The 21,651-nt window shown below is 44.3% G+C and overlaps 1 protein-coding gene across 8 annotated transcripts in view; it reads right to left on the reverse strand.

Moving 5' to 3' along the window:
* The window catches only part of PDZD2 (PDZ domain containing 2), a 190,427-nt gene that overhangs the window by 91,550 nt on the left and 77,226 nt on the right, over positions 1-21,651 (reverse strand). The window contains exon 1 of one of the 8 annotated variants that reach the window (XM_027907064.1): positions 11,084-11,114. The exons of the other annotated variants lie outside the window; for them this stretch is intronic. The gene's annotated coding sequence lies outside the window, so the exon portion shown is untranslated. Of the gene's footprint in view, positions 1-11,083; positions 11,115-21,651 lie in introns of those variants that run through there. 8 annotated transcript variants of the gene reach the window in all.

Below are 21,651 nucleotides of genomic sequence, written 5' to 3' on the forward strand. Positions count from 1 at the left end.
CCCTGTAAGGCAATCCATCTACGTCCTGAGGACCTCGCTGCCACCGTCCAAGCTTGCTTGGCCCCGGCAGATGAACCTCAGGATTAAAGGGTGGGCTCAGTTCCGCGCACACTGTGTCTCACCTAAAAAATCCAATGCGCAGGCTGGAAGGTGGAAAGACCTTCCCCGGTTCTTCGTTCGCGAAGACTGACCATTACACCCTCAGTGCAGCAGAAAGGATTCTGGACAGTCTCCAAGCAAGGCAACGCACATGGAAGTCCCAAACCTGCAATTACAGCAGCCCATGGGGCCAAGAGAATCACCACTATTCCAGGAAGATCAGGAACCACAGAAGAGTTCCAGCACAGCCTCCCAGTATACCTAGGGGCACAAAATCCATCGTCACAACTGCTGTGTCTTGCTTGCTTAACTACCCACACAGAACCAGTTCTGTTAGAACTTCATGGAGAGACGAGTCATACAGGACAAAGGCAAGTGTCTAAAAACAGCAGCAGGGTGGGGATTATTTTTATTATTATTTTGGAACTGAAGTGCTGCAGCAGAAAAAAAAAAGTTTTTGACACAGAAAAAAAAGGTTTTCCTCAGAAAGCACAATGCTTAAAAGGGTCTCTTCACAAATAAACCGTAACAGCTATAGGTGCATAAAAAACTCCATTAGCTTCCAAAGTGACTTTTTTATGACTGGTCAGCCTCGGATCTGGGAGTAAATTGCAGCAGTCCTTTCTAAAGAAAGCACCTCTAGCTGCATCTGTGAAACAAATGTGTAGAGGTTAGAACTGCATGGAAAACCACTTTGGCAGTGAACCACCCCCAAAATTTTGAATGGTGTATTTCATTTTAGTACCACCTCTGCAGAACACTGTTAGTTAATCTCACATTTAACCCTCTGTGCCAACATTTGTATAATTTCTGTTGCCGCACTGGAATCCACGCATAATGGGATCTGGCTCAGCGCTCGTGGTGCTCCGGGGATCAATTACCATTTTATACATCAGTGTTTCATTACTGAGCCGTGAATGTCCTCCAGCCAATCATACTCTCAGCTCTGCGCTCCAAGACTCTAATCTTTGAAAATTAGGTATTTGGCAAGATATACTGTAAGAAAGGAAAATTGCCCGACTCATGTTGTTTTGAATGCATCCAGCTTCCATTCACAAATACTGCCATGGCGGTGGCCACTAGATGTTTGCAGTAATGTGATTAAAAAGAAAACGATGATAATTGTGGAGTGGAAACGCACTCTCATCTGTCACTTCTCCTGGAAAATAATGAGCTCTCTTCCTTGTTATGTTCACTGCAATATATCTTTGCAAAAGTCTTATAGAGATTAATGCTCAATTGCTGTAAATGAGTTTAGCTTTATTTATTTTAGGAGAGGATCTGGCCCCAAAGTCCCAATAAGCCATTGCTTCACTACGCTTATTAAAGGAAAATCCTATATGGTAGCTAAGACAGGACTTTGGCCCTGTGTCTCGCCTGTAGATTCAGCGATGGAGATTTGGCATGCTTTGTATCAACAAGCCAAGCCTAAGTGCACACTTTAAATGAGTCTAAGATACAAGACAGCAAACACTATAAATCTTCGCACAATACGACAAACTCAACATTTCTGCCGCTCATCTTCAGCTTTGCTGTGTCCTCCCCATGTGCTGCAACAGGATTGGGAACCTCACTGAGATCTGACTGACTACACAGGAAATTCATCTGCAGCACTGTAAATATCTGAAATAGCTGATTCTTGAGCAGAAGTTCTGTAGCAGAGACTCTGGGGAACAGAGGCACCACATGCCCAGACAGGCTGGCTAGGTCCCCACTGGACTGGGGAAGGGAACCATGTCACCAGGAGGAAGACCTCAGGGAGAAAGTAAGCGTGCTCCTAAAAACCACTGTGATTTCAGTCATCTGTTTTGAAATTGCAAGTGCTGTAAAGTGACAACACACAAGTCACAACCACATGTTAGAGTGTTCGTTTTAAATCATGAGGTGAAAATAAGAATCCATTATAACTCTGTTTAACATTCCCAGGATGGTATGCAACCCACGCAACGCCACAGCTGTGGTAGTGAGGTCTCGAAAATCTGCTCCAAAAGACTGGAGAAAGCACCAGAACCAAATGTGAGGGCAGTGCCAGAAGTCTCAAACGGATGGCTGCATTCACCCCCACCCAGCCTTTCCCATTGCCACTTACACTCCAGCTGCATTCAGGTGGCAGAACAAAAACTGGCTGACTCTTTGGGAAGGATTTTTAGCCCACGTTTCATGGTTCAGCAGATCTAAGGCTGTGGCTCAAAGCCTCTTACACTGGCCACCCAAAGTACAAACGTTCCCTTAAATAACCCTTGTTGAGAACTGGGGCTTTCCACACCTTCTTGGAAAGGAACTGGACTTCAAGCAGAAATTTTTTTAAACTAAGTGATAAAAACCCTCTGCCATGTGACTTAAAGGGATCAGCCTCTACAGCTTCAAGAGCCCCTAAAAAAAAAACCAAACCGAAAACCATATACTGAACAACTGATACACAAATGACTAAATACTAATGACCTAATCATGTGGCTTTTCCATGGCTTTAACAAAGATTCTGTGAAGCCAGCGCTGGCGTTTTGATGAGCAAATATGTGCAGAACAGCAGCAGATGTCAGGCTCTGAAAAAAGAAAAAAGTCCAACCTTTAAATGATTCTTTAAACAGAAAAAGATGAGTTGAGTACAAACTTCTCCTTCAGATATTAATACAAGGACAAAACTCTAAATTGTCTCTTCAAGTACAAACACAGAGAGCAACTTGTCACACATGTATTTTTGTGGCTGGACAGCAAATGCTGTTCATTCTCAAACTAGCATAGTCCAGTCTCTCATCAACTCAGCTGAACATTTCACAGATGCCACAATCTTCTAATCTCCCTCCAAGCTACCAGGAATGGCTTGTTTGCTCCTTCTACCTGTTAGAATTCTCCAGGTGAGCTTTAAAGCTACTGAACAAAAGAAATACACCAGTTAAGAGTGGATTGTAGTACTTTATCTTCCACAAAGACTGATTTTATTGAATGTCGTGCAAGTACAGCCCTCTCTCTCTGATGCATATACGTTCATGAAATGTATAAAGCTAATACCCTAGCTCTGTTGTGGTCTTCATTAATAATTAGGATTAATGGCCATTTTAGGTATATACAACATATGTTTCAAAATCTAGCTCTTTTTTTCTTTTATAATGACCCACTCGGTGTGTTTGCTGTTTTTAGAAAGGGCTGTGCTGCTCGCTTAAAGCTCTGGGAGACCACAGTAATCCTCTCTCAACTGGAACTGGGCTTGGATGAGGCCCACACAGATGATCTATTCTGGTCTTTTGGCACTAGCCATAAAGGAAGACAGAGATTAAGGTTTTCAAGATGATTTCTGCCAGATAACACACTCAAATAAGCAAGTGATACAGTGACAATACTATTTCAGTAATGTCTTCAATGCTTAGAGCTGACACAATTGATATTTTCAGCTCTGGTCATTCCTACAGTTAATAAGAGTATAAATTAAAAATGCCATCCCCACTGTACATTCAAATCATTGATTTCATGTATCTATTATTTTTTCTGTAATTTTCTTTTTTCAGATGAAAAAAGCCTTCTCCAGGAACTGTTAAGTGTTGACAATAACAGACCAGAACACAGAGCCATTTTTCACTGTCCAAGAGGAAATATTTAACATCATGGCTCTGACACATGTATGCCTGTCACCAACACCCTGCACATGCAGTGCCTGCTCACATGTGGATCCCCCAACAGCCCAGCTCCACAAGCCATCCTGTTTACTACTTAGGGATGACATTAAAGCCAAACCAAGCTCCACCCACCAAAACCCAGAAGAGCAGCTTGTGCAGATGTTGAAATTCTGGTGAGAAAGACAAACTATAAACAGATTTCCTAAAAGAGATGCCTTGGGACAGTCTTATCCAGCAATTCCACTAATTCCCTTGATAGAGAAAGTAGGGGACTGCAAATGAAATCTGCAGACAACAGATAGCTGGGAAAAGTCTGTCAACTCAAGAGGAAGAGCAGAAGTGTACTCAGAACATTCGGGGACTAAAACAACTGAGAGGAGGTTCAGTTTGTAATAAGCCAAGAGCAGTCATGCACTTCGGTATTAAAGAAATATGTTCTGCAGCTTGGTAGCTCAACAGTTGGAAGTGATACAGAAAGAGAAAGCCATTCATTGGTGGTTTAGTGGCTCATAGTAAGAGTGTAAAAAAGCCTGATGTTGCCCAAGGTCTCAGTGAGGAATGGGCAAATACACAAGACAGTAGAAATGTCTCAGCTGGAACAACGTGCAATTTCAGGTTACCTAGTTCAAGAAAGGTTAAGTGACACTGGAATAGTGCAAGAAAAGGTCAGCAGGATGACCTCTCCCATGAGACAGAGAGACACTGGCTTTGCTACTGGAGCAAAAAAGGAAGGCTCTCTTTGAAGGGAAAAAGTAAAGACAGAGGAGTACAAACCACCTATAAAGAGGTTTAGGCTGGAACTTGAAAGGAGACTTATATCCACCAAAATAATACTGTTTGAGCAGAGGTTGCAAAAAAAAAAAAAAAAATTAGGCAGGTGGCTGACTGTTCAGTACATGAAAATCTACAGCATGGTCTGAGACAGCCAAAAACACGGCCAAACCATGCAGGAGGTCCAAAGTTGGTCCTGATAACATAACTCTTTACCATATACAGCCCAATGAGCCTACCAACCAAGGTGCAGGAGCTGCACTGCTACCCTAGAACCCCTGAGACCTTCCCTCACCTGCCACCAGGTCTTCTGCTGTCACCAGAAGGCCATGGTGCTTAAGTGCATGGAGAGTTCAGACTCATGCTACTGATACACTAAAAGCTACTTTGGCTTCCTGAGTCACTACACAGTGAAAGGGGGGTAAATTTTTTCACATAACTTGAGGTTATACCCAAATCAAGTTAAAGGAAGACAATGAAAGGAGGTTGGTGCGAAGCATGGCAGGTCACGCAAAACAACTGGGGTTACAAGAGAAATAGTTCTAAAGGAAAGGAGAAGGTTGGTGGCTGAAGGCTTTAGAAACCATCATTGTGATAGCAAGCAATTCACTATCATGGCTTAACTCCACCACTAACTCCCCAGCACTGTCCAGCAAATTTAACAGTGCAGGCAGGTTCAAACAAGGGCAGTCGACAATCTTGCTACTCCAAATTAATCTCTCTTTCAAATGAAAAACATGAAGTTAAAAAGGGGACTAGGGTGAGAGAAAGAAAACATAGAGGCTAATTAATGTCAATCACTATAAAAACCCATGACTGATGCTTTTGACATGACCCTTCCAGACAGTGTTTCTACAGACAGTCGTGTGAGCGTGAGGGGAGTGCCAGAGTGCTGCATGGGAAGCGGGATTAGGGAGAAGGTGCCTTGAATCCACACAACACAAAAACATCTCATTCAAATATTTATATACAAATACCACGTCCAAATGTTGCAGCAGAGACCCGTGGATGTTTATGCCTTCTGTACTATCTCAACAGCAAAGGCTTAAAATGCCTGTGTAGCACGATAGGTGGAAACTAGACTCCAAATTAACTACCACAAACTACTGCTACTGCCCCAGGAGATGTGCAAAGAAGGAGAATTACCCCCATGAGCTTTTCTTCTGTGAATTTACCATCCCACTTCCACCTTAGATGTAGAAAAGCCAGAAGCAGAATTACAAGCTCATTTCAGGCTTCTTTTCTTAAGTCCAACCAAATATTTTGCCCACAGAGGGGATTCATTAGTACATTTTTTATGACTGTTACACTCTACTCAATCTTCAAACCCTACAACAAAATTATACAGCATTTTTAGGTCACCAGGTAAGATTTAAACTCCCTATCCATGAGCAGAATATGAGTCATTAGTCAGTGACATAGTTTATAGAAATAGAAATTACCAATTTCCCTCTACTCCTTGGACCACAGTCTGTTGTTTTCACTGTGCTGCAACTTTGGGACTAGCACATCACACATTTCCTTCATTAGGTAGCATTTGGAAAGTCATCACTGCAACACCAAAGACGGTGATTTCCTACTCTTAACCGAGCACTGTCGGGAGGCTTCACTAAGCAACAGGATTGCACAGCAGAAATTGCTCTAATATTGAAGTTTTTGAGATCCAAATTAAATTATAATCAGTTCTACAAAGTGTCCTTAAAACTATCAGTGTGTGTTCCTACGTCCCCCAAGTGCTCTCTTGCAATTCACCTGCAATTCAAACAGCTGTCTTTGGCCAACTTTGTGTTATTTTTTTAAAGGGCAGCTGAGCTTATGGAAAACAATACAAATTTATTTTTCTCTGTTCCTCCAGAAGGGCCCTGGCTCCTCAAACCAGCTGCTGCACTTTGCAGGCAGATGGACTCTCTTAAATTTTAGTTTTAATGGCAAAACTAACTTTTCAGCCATGAAAAGTTCAGCTTTCTGCATCCCCAACAGCTGTTTCTAGAAGGCTGCTCAAGTACCAAGGCTGAGTGGCGGCTTCTTTAGAAGTTTCTTCCCTGGAGGGTAACTTCAGAAACCATCTTGGCCAGTCTAAACTCCTGCTTTAAAACCTGCAGTGGAAGGCGCTTCATGCTTTTTAAATGAAAGCAACACTTTAAAAGGATTGTAGCAGCTGGACATGAGGAGAGATGAGACACTGTCTATCCAAAGTTTAAAACTGAGCAAGGAGAGAGCAGCCGCATTCTTACAGAAATAACAAATAGTTATTTCTGTAAGAAATAAACCACAAATAGTTTCATTTAAGTCCAGTTGGAGAGTAAACCTCCTGAAAGGAGGTTTCCCTTTGAAGCCCCACAACTTCTGAGCTCCCTTGGAAGAGCCCAGCAATACCTCAAGCAGGCAGAAGATGCTGCTGAATGGACACACACATGCTCCGCCTGCCAGACACAACCTACATACCTCAGCTTACTTCCACTGCCAGCAGGCACTTTTCAGAGTTTTTCCTTTGATTCCACTCACAGATGTGTCCACCACCCTAGAGAAGTATCCCATCCACAAACCCTTTCTCACTCTCTACTCTGCTATTCAGATGCCAGAACAGGGAATTCAGCAGGGCAGCACAGTTTTAAGTCTTGCATCACTTTTGGGTCTTGTTAGGCAGGTGGTGCCTATCAAAAGCGTTTAATGTTTTTCACCTTTACTTCACCAACAACATGGAAGAGCTGAGGTGACTTCATGCAGAAAGCATTTCTACATCCTTCACAGCCCTCTTCCCAGGAGATACACAGGATGTAACTTCCCTCTGCTGAAGAAAGCAACTTTCCCCGATTTCTTATCAGTTGGCTCATCATCAACCAAGCAATGGAGAATTTACACCGGAGATGCCAGTTAGTCTACAAACAAATCTGTTTTGTACTCCATCCCAGAAAGGCCTGAGTATCAGTTCAGCATGTCACGCTTATCCTGAGGTCACTGGTCAAGACCCACGGAATCAAGACATCACTTTCAATAAATATTTTCACATTAAAACATCTGGTAAAGAGCCAGGAACTTCAGCCAATCGGATGAATATACAGTACAAGCCAAGCAGTCCCCTATGGTTATCCTGTCTCTGGAAGTTGGCCTCTTAGCAAGTCATTTACATCTCACGCTCATTCATATTTTAAACAGGTCTTTTAAAACCTGTTTCCTACATGTCAGTGTGTTTAAGGATCTCAATAACTTTTTGCTTTGGTGGCTGCATCCTCCTCCCCTCTGCTCTTTCAGCTTTGACCTATAAGAACACCCGAGCTATAACTGGGTCAACCCATATCGCAAAATATCCTGCCCCAAAAGAGGAAGGTCAGTGTTCAAAGACACAGGACAAAGGTCTTTTGCCTGGTATTGTTAGTTGGACTGCAAGATGACCTGTGAACAAGCAGCACAGAAGTCTGACCCTGCCAAGGAATTCTTGACCATCCTGGATTATGGGCAAGAACTTGAAAATGAGCTTCCTTCCTGTTCAGTAGGGTGAGATTCCTGCTCCTTTCTGCAATTCCTGTGTCAGAAATGTCAACAGTGCCCTTGCTGCTCTCCCAGTTCACCAGCAGCTGAAGGGATTTGCAGATACATTCCCTGAGTATTTTGTACATACTCACAGTAGCACTTGGAAGCCACACCCATTTCTTGAGACAAAAGGTCAAATTCTGCAAGTTACTGCATATCTTCAGCTTTGGCAGAATTCATCTGGAGCCAAGAGCTCCTCAATGCTGTAGAAAGTGCTACAGATGCTGTGAAACAAACCAAGTGAACTATGCCAGTGTGAATCTAAACCTCTAGAAAGCAATGATGGCAGCTACACTGACAGCCTTCCCCTTGCAGTGTTCAACTTGTGTTTCAGATTTACATTATATTTACATAATATTAGATTTAGTCCATCACTGTCAAGAGAAGAGCTGTGTATGAACTAACCAAACATGACGTGGGTACGACATGCCCCAAAGCCAACACACCTGGGCCAGGTCACTCCAGCATAGGGGCTACGCAAACACAGCCATGCTGCATCCCATGCAGGTCTAGAAGTAACAGAGCCATGTTCTCTTAATGCTTCAGGGATCTACTTGACCTGAGCTGGCCCTGCATTGAGACAACACAGAGGGCTAAAACCACCATCCCAACAACCACAAGTCCTGGAGACAGCCCTCTGAGACACCAGGTGGGCTGAGGTTCTGTCCATCCTCTGAATCAAAATATTTCTACACACCCCAGTTCCCTAGAACTCTGGAAAATGGACCAGGACCTGTGCCAGGTTTTGGCTCATGTGACTTCAACCCCTGATCACTATCACCATTCACAGAGCACTCTGCAGAAAACGTAGCATTTTCCCTGAATCCTGGACTAAGCTCTCACTCATTTACTACATTTTGGTCTACAACAACAGAATTCCACTGTGTATTTTAGCTGAATGTATTATTCCTCATTAGGCTGTTACAAGTGTTTAGCCTAGCAAAACAATGAGTGCAACTACCCCATGAGTGACAGCATTCCTATGCCAAGCAAAACATTTCTTGTTCATCAGGTAGAGCAGAGGTACCAAATCCTGCTCCACAAGTTGTGTACCATCTCACAGGCAGTGCAGGTTCTGCTTCAAACCCAGCCTCTCCACTAGAGCTGCAGCTACTACAGGGCAAGGTCTGGAGGAGGAGAAGGAGGAACAGAGAAGAAGAAAAGTGACAAGCCTGAAGAAAGGGGTGTCAGCCTACAGTGAATGAAAGCACATGTGTCTTGAGTCTGTGTGTAAAGTCAGGATGTATTCAGGTAATTCAAACTTCACTAGGGTCCCTGTAGCCAGTACTTTTGTGAAGCTCGCTGTAGGCAGCTCCCCCTTGAAGAATTCCTCAGGGCATGCTGTCTTTCTTTAGTCCTTCAGGAACATACAACACCCACAACAGCATCCATTTCTACCCACACATGTCAAACAGGCTACCACCTCAAGTTCCCTGCAATCACAGCTCTATCAGGACTTTGGACCTTAAATTAACTTACAAAACCAGACAGAGAGAAGGCAACTTGACTGTTGTATCCCAGGGCCAGAAAAAGGGAGGGGGAAAATCCTAACACCCAAACCAGCCAACAATTCTTCATGCCAAACAAGCAATTTTATTAAGGAAATAACATCTGAACAAGACACTCTGAACACACACGTTCTGCAGCTGGAATCTCTTGAGCTGATGTGTCTCTTGGTGATACATAATTCAGAAAATAATTCAGCTCAGCCTCAGAGGCTGGTGGTTGTGGCTCTGTAGTCCTACCAGGCACAAAGCATGGTAAAAAGCTAGGCACAGACTTTAAAGACATACAGAGCAAATCTGAGAAACATCTTTTTTCTCCCCCCTGCAGTGGACTTGGTGGACAAAACACGCTTTCAGAGTGTCACCAATGTTTAGCCTCAAGGGAGGGGTTCTGGATGACCAGAGAGAAGCCCTGAGCCACCACAGCACACCAGTACCCCTCTCTGATCCCCTCTGCTGCTGGACTGCATGTGATAGGAGGAATGTCTTAGCAGGCAAACAGGGGCAGAAGAAAACAGTGTCCTTAAGTAGGGTTATATACACTTTGACTGAGAGTGCCACACAAATAAAAAATCATAGGTAGCACCCATATCACACTATGCTGTCTTCTTATCCCAATACCACATAATTTATCATACTTTAAGCAATAACAGTGAAGGACTAAACGGCACTGATATAAGTAGGCACATAGTGACATACTGTCCGGCACTTGCTGGAATACACAGGACATCCATACAGAAACAAAACAGGTCTTCGCAATTTCAGAGCTGTACCTTATTGCTTTGCTACCCCCATCAACACCTCAGGGACCAAAGAGCAGTGACAGAACAGCCTGTCATCTTCCCCTTTCAGTTTGGGGTACAGTGAGCAGATAGAGAAGTCTGGCAGTGACGGGTAGGACACATACCTTGATTCTGCAGTCTGCTTAAGGCTCTTTTCCTCCTGTCCTCGTCACTTGAAGAAAGTGGTTCTCCACTAAAGACTGGGCACACAAAAGATCCTCCACAAAGGAAAGATCCTGCCATCCCACTGTACTTGCAGAGTATGATTCCCTCCGCTCACACCCAAAGTCCATGCACAGTCATACATCTGCTAAATCACAGCAAGATCCTTCCACAGCGCCACAGGTTTTCTTTTTCAAGTGGATTCATAATTTGCAGGTAACACACTTTCCTGACCATGCAGAAAAAATACGACATAAAGGATATATCACTAACACATTTCTACCAAAAGATCACACCAGAGATGTATCAGGCGAGATGACTAACCCTTCCAGCAGATCCATGCAAGGAACGAAATACTAAATTATTATTTTCTAAATACCACGATAATATTTACTCACTAAGTCAAAAATCCTTCCAAGACTTAAGAAGTAATAACATAAGAGACCCACTTTCTTCCCATGAAATAAAGGTGAGGACATAATTCCCAGCTTCCAACTAGAGTGGGAGTACCCTGGTGCAACAGATCCCAAGATCATACAGTTCAAGATGAAGAAAAAGCCTTCATCACCCTTCCCATCCACTTTTTACCAATACCATCCAGAGGCTTCCCATCTCTCCATACTTTCTCAATTAAGGGGGATCCTCTTTTTGAGCCAGGAGATGGAGCCAAAGGGACACTCCCTACTGTGAAGAAAAGGTGAGATGCAGGGATAGAGAACCTCAATTTCTGTTGTCAAAGGTGTTACTATCAGTCTGTTACTATCAGTCAATATGAAACAGCAATCCACGGTGATGCTGTCGGGTTCAAGGGACAGATGCATAACTCACAAAACAGCTCTAGAAAAGTTGAGGCACCACCCACCTGAGCCAGCAAATACCAGTTACTCTTCTTATTCAACCATTTGATATCTTGGAATTCAAAAAACTTAAGACACATACACATTTCTAAAAAATGCGCTGACCAGAGGTGTCAGGCATCAAAAGTACTGTCAGGAGAGAGATGAATTAACCTTTATCATCAGAACTGCTGTTGTTCCAGACACTAATGCATGATATTTCTGAACAGCACAGGGTCCAGCTCAGATCGTGAATGTATTCAAAAAACCCAGAGTTTTGTGAGCCGAATGGCACATACAGAGAGTGCACTGTTGTGCAACACAATACTTAAGAGGCTTTCCATCTGCACTCCATTTCAAAGCATATTTTACTTGTTAGCTTCATTCAGAAGGTCCCCCAGTTCCGCTGCAAAAGAGGACCCTGCCAAAATGCTGGGCTGAGCAGAAGCACTGAATCTGTACCAATATAAAGTAACTATGAATTAAGAATGAAGTACGGCTATGCCCTACATGCACCAAACCCACTAAAGACCAATAGACTTTTGTTTGCTCGGGGATTAGGAGATATTTAGGGAACATGATGGCTGTGGCACTATGGCCACCGAAAGCTCTCCTAACTGAAAGCCAGGAATCGTGATAGATTTAGGAAGTAATAATTCAGCTCTATTTTTTGCATCCAGTTGGAAGACAGTATATTCTCCTTATTAAAAGCGTATGCAGGCTTGCCAAGCGAAGCTCCTCTTGCAAGGCTTTCAGCAGCGCTTTCATTTTAAAAAATCTGGTGCTCGTGTGTCCTACAGGAAAGCATTTTGTGCCTGGAGTTTTAAGGGTTTCCTCCAAACCCTTTCCTCCAAAACCGCTGAACTGTTCAGCGGTTTTGAACCGAGCCCCGTCCCCACGGGAACGCGCACCCTCCTGCCAGACCCCCAGCTGAAGTTTCTACCCCGCCACCAGCCCGCAGCCCCCAGCCCGGGCTGGGGGACGTCCCGGACCGGGCGAGCGCGGATCCCGCGGGGCTCCCACCGCCCGCCCGGTGCCCCCGCACCCGGATCAACTTGCGGCTCCGAGCACCTCTCCGCCTCGTCTCCCGCCGCTCCGCCGGGATCAGCCTTCCCCGCGGCGGCCGGCTGATCCCCGCCGCCCGCCTCCCGCCTCCCGCCGCCCGCTCCTGCTCATCCGCTCCATCACCTGCCGGCGCCGAGCCGCGGAGCCGGTGCACGCCGGCGGCGGTGGCTGTGGGGTGGCTGTGCCTGTGCCTGTGCCTGTGCCTGTGGCGGTGGCTGTGGCGGTGGCTGTAGCTGCTGCTGCCACTGCTGCTGCCGCTGCTGCCGGCGAGGAGGCACCTTCGGCGGCGGCGCCGCCGCCTCCCGGGCGCGGGGCGCGGCTGCAGCGGCCACGCAGGGCCCGAACGCCGCCCCGCCCCGCCCCGCCGCGCAGGTGGGAGCGCTGACCCCGGCGCTCTCCGCCGAGGGGGTGGGGGGGGATGCAGGGATACCTCTCCCGCTCGCTGCCTGCTGCCAGATCCTGGCCCCGGGTCCCCGGCGCCTACCCCTTCCCGGAGCCGTCCCCGCCGGGGGGATGCGCTGGGAAGCCTTTGCGCTGCCTTCGGGCACCTTCACAGGTCGCTTCCCAGCGGGACCCGCTCCGGACACGGTGCTTTACCCTTCGGCACACTCGCTCCACCCAAAACAGCCTCCTGTTGAGAGCCGTCCTCCTTATGCGCCCCCCCGCCCCCTCCCGCCCGTGAAAATGTTTCCCACTCGGGGCACCTAAATTGAAATCCCCAGCGGCTGCCTCCGCACAACTCCCAGGAGATTGTTCCTTTTTTCCCTTTTCCGGAACCTGGCCTGATGTGCCAAAGCCAGGTGTCTTTATCACAGGCTGTCATTTAACATCTCACGGCCATTTTCCAGGTGCGTGGCAGCCGGTTCCCGGCAGACCTAACAGCAGCCAGGTTATATCCAATATTGCATTTTTTTTCCTTCTGCCATCTAAACTATACAGCTGCGGTCACAGCCATCTTCTGCTGACAGAAGTTTTGGCCATATACAGGGAGAAAACCCACTGCTGTAACTTAAAAAAAAAAAAAAAAAAAAAAAAAAGAGAGAGAGAACTATATTTGCCCAAAGAGTGACAAGGAGTGAGCAGATCAGGCTGTAATCAAGATGGACAGGGATTAAATTCCTCTGCTGAGCCCCATGCTATATTCAAGCCATCTTTTTAACAGCTTAGGTTTGCTCACAGCAGTCCTGGCTCCCACATATAGTACTATCCTGCACAGAAAAAAACTGTCCCTCCTGTTTTTCAGGATTTTCAGCGTGATTTTCAGCCTTCCATGAGTTCAGAAGGAGACAGAAGAGTCTCTGAACTTTATTCCTTGGAGCAAAATGCATAGCCTGATGTCAGTGCCTTAGCTCCCAGAGAGCACAGGCAGTTAATTAGGTGCCAAAATGGAACACACCAATAGTTAACATACCTAGAGCTAACCCGAAGGGAAGCTTTCAATCCTTGGGATGTGCCTCTTTCTGGGGCTCAACACTGCTAACCAGGAAATGCCTCCCTTCCCACCATGATTCATGGCCTGACATCTCCTGAGAAAAAAACTCATAAGCCCCTTCATTTAAAAAGCAGAGATCAGATTTTGAGCACAGTGAGAGGAGGGTGTGATGGCTGCATCCGTCCTCTGAGCAGCAGAGGGGCTGGGAAGTTCATCCAGCACACAGCAAATTCCACAGCTTCTGCTCAAGAGAAGAGAAATGTGCACCAGCATTATTTTCCTAGGAAAAAAAGGAGCTTCCAGATGACTCCTGCCTAAGCCCTCTCCAACACCTCTTCTTTAAATGTATTCCTCTGTTCAAAACAGAATCCAAAATTCAGGATACTCATGTGGGAGGAGAGTCCCTGCCCTAAAACTGTTTTGTTTTGCCCACAACCTGGTAATTATAATAATACAAAAGAGTTTTGGAGCAGGAATGCCTCCTTTGGTCTCCCTAACTATTTAGACTACATTCAAAAACAGAAAAGAGACCATAGCAGTTATTGTGCACAATCTCCTATCATACTAAAAGTCCAGAAGGATCCAGGAAATGTTTATCCTATAGGCCACAAAATATGACCCAATTTCCTATCCAAATGCAAAGTAAAATGCAAAATCCTGCCTGGTAAAATCTTGGCAGAATAGGGAGTGAGAAGGGGGTTTCTTCTCCCAGCTGGCCTGAGGAGGCAAAGCAGAGAGGGAAATGGCATGCAGAGTCCCTGTGGGACAAGAAGACAGATAAGCTGCTCTGGCTCAGGCAAGACCGAAGTGTCCTGGGTGAGAGCACAGGAACAGGCTCTTGGGCATCAGTAAAGTCCAAAACTGTTTAGTACCTCCCAGCTTGGTGACAGCTGTGCGGGGCTTTTCTAGCTCTGTTTTGGAGCCAACATCCCAGTGAAATTTTGGGGGATTGGGCCCCAAATCTTTTTAGCTTTTATTTTAAAGAATATCAGTAGCATTTACATATTTTACGCACATAAATGCAGCTGTGCATTTCAAAGTAATCTGTTGTGCTATAAGCCAAAACAGGATTTGAGTCATACAGGGTTTTAAAGATAAAGCATTGATTTATCTAAAGAAATCTGTCTAAAGAAAATGGGCTTCATACATATGCAAGGAGAACTGCTTAGCGCAGATCATCTTCTTCTGCCCCACAGAGTTGGGCATCAAGTTCCTTTCTAGCTTGAATTTCAGGAGTACAAAATGAAAAATTAGGAAAATTAGAATGTCAAAAGAAGGATGCAGAAAAAGCCAGTTCAGTGCTTAGCTAATGAAGGTGCTGTTGGATTCCATGCCATGACACAGGGACAATGCTACATGGTATTTTTAGGACTGTCATTATTTTTGGTTCTTTCCTTATTGTTGTCTTGCACAAACAAGTTTTTGATTCACACTCAAAAAAAACAACTAATACAAATCATCCCAGAGCCACATTCGTACAAACTAAATGTCACTGAAATCAGTTTCACTAATGTGCAAGTATTAGAAGTTAACGCTTTGAAGAAGCAACTGAGGAAGCGTTAGGTCCATTCCTGAGTTTCTTAAACTGCACCATATTTAAGCCTTATCTCAAGCATTACCTTCAGAAGCTGGAAGCACCAGAAACATTTGTTCTTTACGACAGACACAGACATTTACATTCTCCCAACACACTGCTGTGTCCCAGGCACCGGATGCCTGCCATCCCTGACACACAACATACACAGATAAAGTCAATTATATGGTACATGTTCCCAGGACCCAAGACTTTTGTGGATCTGATGGACAGCAAAATGAATATGCACATTTAAATGAAATTCCTTTAAAAACACAATAAGCATCCGAGACCACATGCAACCCAGGACAACAATATGATGTTCCATTTTTTCTTCCTAAAAGAAAACAGCGAAGGTCAGAACCCAGCTGGAAACCACAAAAATGACACAAAAGAGGGTTAACACTGCATAGAAGCCCAGAGCTCCAAGGCAGAGCCAAGGACTGCAAAGGCCACACTCCACTCCCAGCCATGTCAGGGTAAAATACAAAGATCCCTTCCCTGACCTCTGCGTGGATCTCCTCACGGTTCACTCGTATGATTCAGTGCATTCAGGCCACCGAGTTCTCTGAGTCCCCACAAACACCTCCTCCAGAAAGCCCCAATTCTGCACCACATGATCTTACACTATGAGGTGACTGCCGTAGGGAAAACCTTTCCCTTACCATTTCTTCTGCACACAAGCATAACAAAAGTAGGGCTTCTGTTTAAAAAAAATGCCAGTTTAATAGCTCCAACACACAATTACCATAAAAAGCCCTGGAGAGCTGTATACCACAGCTCACATCCAGCATGCCCCCAGAGCCACCCAGGGCTCAGCTGGGAGTTACACCCTCATCCTTTCCTGCTGGCTGCAAGTTCATGGGGTGTACAGAAAAATTCCAGTGACCAAAAAAATTCGAAGCAGCTCCACGTTTGGCTGAAAATACCCCAGTCCTTCATCTTTAGTGGAGTTTTAGACGCAAATTGCAGGCAGACAGGTCTTTACAAGACCTCTACTAGAGCTATTTGTAAACACTCACTTCCCCCTCCCACCATACAAATAGTAGGAAATGTTTTTTCAGTGATTTTTGGGAGGTATTCTGATGTCTTGTCTCTGTGTGTCAGCAAGCTTTTCATCTGTGCTCCTTACTTACAGGGCCCACAGTCAGAGATGTTTTCTACTACAGAAGGCAAGATTTCTTAGGTAAAATATGAAAAGCAATCCATGGGAAACTGTATTGAGAGAGCTGTTGGGAAACTGAACCTCTGGATTTTATTATTCTGTTCACTTATTGATAATTATTATTTAAATAGCACTCAAATTACAGTCAGTAGTTTCTAATGGAAACACGGACTTAGGGTCTTTGTCCCAGAGAGCTGACACTGCTACTTCTACATTAAGACCAATTGTTATTTAAAATGTATAAGATCTCTAGCCTCCAGTAGACTGTTTTTCTTCTCCTTCTACTTGGGGGTTTCCTTTCAGAGGGGTGAAGTAAGACTGATTGTATTGATAACCCTCTCCCACAAGCCCTTTTCTGGAATACTGTCTTCCAAATTAGCCAGAGGTTGAGCTCTGTAAGCATAGAGCTGTTTGTGAAATATTTATATTTAGTAAGCAATCATATTAGAGCTGATTTTACGCATTTACAGTTTATTTATAAGCTGGTAATTTTAAAAATCAATTATATACGTGAAGAAATACACCCTTTCAGAAACTATTCCATGAAACTCCAAACTATGATGCAATGTATCTACATTATATAGCTTTGACTTCACTTTTTAATTATTTTCTTTATGTGCTCATAGAATTTATTTAAAGGTTACTACAAATCTATAGGGGATAAAGCCCTCTCACCCAGCAGTTCTCTAATTCAGGTTAAGTGTGTAGTACCAGAATAATGTGATATCATATAGTACTCAACAGCAGAGATTTACATGGCATTAAGTATATTGCATTTAACTTCAAAATACAAAGCAGTATCTCCAGAGTGGAGAGCAGAAAACAGGTATAAGGAAATGTACCAGTATTGCTGAAATAAAACAGAGAGTAATAAGCCAGAAATCACAGAGCCTTAAAGCAATTTGCCTTATCTGATACATTTAACTCCAGCTACAGTTATTAAAATGAAAAAATCATCAAGCCATCTTTCACAACTCAATCCCTACTTACTGTATACATTTCTCTCAGTAATGCCCTCTGTTTAATTTAAATTTCTGTTCACTTAATACATTCTTTACAGTGTATGACCCAGGTCTGAGGTCCTCCATACAGGAACATGCATTTGCTCAAAACAATCCTTTATCGCTGAGGATGTATTTTTTCCCTAGTGGAAACACTTATCTAAGCTCGTTTTTAGAAATTATAACTTGGGAGCCAAATTTAAAATTTAAACTACCCTTTAAAATCAAACTAAAAGTGAAAGGCGAGGCTTTAACCTTCCTTGAATTCAAAGACTGCCAGCAAGACCTTCTTGCACTACACAGAGTCAGACATTTTCTCCCAGATAAAATTTCAAGCACTGACGGAAAAAATACTTAACAAAGATATAATATCTTACCTTATGTACTCGCCCTTAGATCCCTTTTTAAATTCCATTCTTTCCCTCCCCAAGGTGATGCCAGTTTTCTCTGCTCTTAACCTTTCTCCCATATTGCATAATTAAGACGAACTTTTTTTTTTTGTGGCGTTAAAGGCTGTGTTCTGATTTTTCCTTACCCTAGCTGGTCCAAAGGTTACCATTTCACAAAGCATCCTAAGGACATTTTTACTACCAAGAAATATTTTGACAACAAGAAGTATTTTTAACTCCTCTAAGCTCTGCTGAGTGTAAAATGTTGCACGGGGTGCTCAGCAGCCTAGGGGAATGCAGCCATCAACGGGGCTTGTTTTCTCTGCGCGAGAACAGCAGTCTGAATCTTCTAGCAGCAAGACTTTGTACACACAGCACGCGATGTACATCTCATTACAAACCCAAAGGGTCAGAAGATAGGGGGAAAATCTACCTCAGGCCTGCCAACCCCAAGCTGGAGGCAGCCAGACACTGCTGTGGGTTGGGAGGGTTCTGCACACCTGCGACTGTCCAGGTCTCACACTGGGATATCCAAAACTATCAGAGAAAATTAATCTGGACGAGAGATCAGCTAACCCAATCAAGATGCTGCTGGCAATCTACTCCAGGACAGTGCCTCCAGGTGCTCTCTCTACCTTCCCTCACTTGCAGTATCGGAAGTGATTTCGCCATGATGCAAAATGGAGCGTGACTACACATCCCAGAAAAAGCACAAGGGAGATTAAGCATAAGGTAAAGATGAGAGATGGAAGGGCCAGGGAGAGGACTGCTGGTGCCAGTTCATAGCCCCAGCCATGACCTCGAAGGCACAATGATGCTGGGCCAAGAGGAGCAAGGCCCACTCCTCTGGCTGAGGAAGGCTGCTGGGAGCACACCAACACCCAAACACACCTCCCCGGGGAGTAATGCAAGCTCTGGCATGGTGGATTTTCAGAGCAGCCAAGGGAACAGAGCGTTTTACCCCTCTGAAACACCCAGTGGAATTCTTAGGCACCACTCGCACTGCCAGCTAGCGGGACTTGTATAGCACATCAGGCTACACAAGCTCTCAGTTCAGGGGTTAACTCCCCCTTGGGAAATTCACTGCCCATATGTGCCTGTTCACTAGGATTTCCTACCAAAGCAACATTTTTCCCTTCTCTTTAACTACAAAATAATGTAGGTTACAACAGTGGTACTTCCTCCAGCAACCTGTGCTCCACCCTGGAGAAATTTTTTATTACTCTCCCCAGTGTTCCTAAACCAGGGAAGCAGAGATTGTTCTAAATGTGGCTTTCATTCCATGCTAGGATAGCCTCCATTAATGTAATACACTGTGATCCTTATGATATTCAAAGTGGAAGTCCAAATCTTGTTTGCTTTCTAAACATTGCAAGCCATCCTGCATTTCATCTGTGCATACTTCCCAGCACGTCAGAATGTGCCATCCACTCGCCACTTATTAATGTTTCAAGAGCCTTGCTTAAAACATACTTGAAATTTAGGCAGGACTTTGTTCCAGGAGTCTTCTGACTGTTTTGCGCAGTCAGACAGAGTAGTTTTCTTTCACAGACTGGATTTAATATACAGAAAATTACTGCATCTGTTTCCAAATATTTTCTTTCTAAAAGTGTTATGAAAAAGTGGTGCCAAAATGTGCTCGTTCCTCTTTAAGGAGGAAACCTAATTTGGCTTTCTTGATCCAGATCATCTTAACACCCAGGCTCAATTTTGCTTGCTAAAGCAATCTACAGGCTCCAACTAATACAAATTTAATCTGCAAGGCTTCCTGCTTGGGCTGAATGGGTCCAGCATGCCTTTGTTACAGGCTCCATATCAGTAGCATCTGGTACTGATTGCAGATCTCAGACACTGTGCCTATGAGCTCCATGGGCAGGATCTTTCTTGAATTTCTGATCTGGTTTGGATTTTTTCCCTAGGCTATTTTTTTATCTTCTTGGATTGAAGATTTATGATTTTTCCTTAGCTTAGTGTTAATTTCTTTGAGGTGTGATGTTTTCTTTTGGACCAGTCTGTGGTGGCTGACCATATCTGAGCATCCTGCAGGCCCATTTCTCCTTTTACATGGTTATATACCAAGAGTCACCTTTTTAGTTAATCAACTTGCCCTGCCATAATGCTTACCCACATGAAAATGAGGAACTGCTCCTCTGTCTCCTAACATTTGGGAGATACCTCCTTCCCTTTCAATGATTTTATAACCATTTTACAAGGGATGAAAAATAATTTGCCTTTTGATTGTACTTAAAGAGAAGTATGTTGTGTGAGCAACAAATGCTCTTCTGTGTTTTGGGGCTTTCACTTGGTGAGGTCTCAAATATTCAATCGAGCTATTTCTCCAGAACACAATTTTCAGGCTACTTTGATGAATGCCACTGAAAGAACAGGTGGCAAAATGTGACCAAGATAGAAATTCTCAGCCTGACCTCATGTTCACCTTGTGGTCCCATTCCCTGCACCAAGTTAGTTCTCAGAAAAGGAGCCTGGGGAACTGAGCTGAAGAAACAGAATGCCCTGGACAACATGAATGGCAGCACAAACCTCCTCCCTGTGTCTGCACCTAGAACTGCTACGCCATTCCTGCACGTTTCCCCTGGGATCCATGACCAGCAAACTGGGGACCATAGGACAAGGGGGACATGTGTGAAGTGAGCATGAGAGAGGGTAATGTTTGGGGGCTGGGGTAGGAGGATGCCCCCAGCATTACCAGACTGTTCCCAGTATGTGTTTGGGCAGCCATGCAATGATTTATATGGTTATATTTCATCCTGTTTTTCTTACATGCTTATCTTTGCTACTGGTTCCTCCTCAGTTTCCCAATAAGTCTGTTGGTACTTGCAAGGAAGTTCTCACCAAATAAGAGTAGTATTGAATAGGAAACCATTTCATCACATTTTCCCCCAAAAAGCCCCCTTTTCCTCAATAAATACACATTCCCCTGTCCAAAGCTTCCCTGCTAGACTTTTGCACTGTTTCAGCTGTAAAAGATAACACAGTGAGGGTATAATATGCAAAGCTTTATAAACTAGAGCAAGCACTCCAACCAGAGAACTGGCAGCTCCAGCAGGCTTGGCTTTGGACCTTCTCACTTCACAACAAATCTCAAATACCGTATCTGGAAATCAGACTTCAGCTGTGTGTTGGCTAGAGCACCATGACAAAACACAAGGCTGGGTTCTTTTTTTTTTTTTTTTTTTTTCCACAAAGCTAGCACTAGACACAGAAAAGGACAGGCTTTTGGCTTCAAGGGCTTGGAAAAACAGAATTCAGTCTTTACATTCTGTCATTATTCTAGGAAAACTCCCCAGGTAAATAAGTCTCACTTGTGTACACTGACGCCTCTTGGAGACACTTGGGAAGACTGGATAATAGCTAAATTCATAACCAGGCAGGTATCTCCTAAGCTAGAGCTTATTTGTGTTGCTCAAATATACTTCTGCAGAAACAGGTATTTCAAAGAATTTTAGCCTTTATGAAGCTGCTCTGTCTTTATAACCCTCCAACAGACAGGAAGGTAAGAAATGCTCCACTGTAAAATCCACTATTTAATAAAGTACTTTCCCCCCCGAGATCTCAAGCACCTGCAAAAGTGAGAGCTGCTGTCATCACCTCCCTGTCACCAGGGCCATGACTTGTTCACAGCATGGGGAAAAGGCTTGACCAGGACCCAACACTTTTTAAAGTCCACACATGCTATCCATTAGGCTGTAAGACCCTGACAGGAGGTAG

Source organism: Empidonax traillii, unplaced genomic scaffold (genome assembly GCF_003031625.1).
Source record: "Empidonax traillii isolate 1590-97213 ecotype Southwest subspecies unplaced genomic scaffold, ASM303162v1 scaffold26:size2357266, whole genome shotgun sequence".
Taxonomy (NCBI): Eukaryota; Metazoa; Chordata; class Aves; order Passeriformes; family Tyrannidae; genus Empidonax; species Empidonax traillii.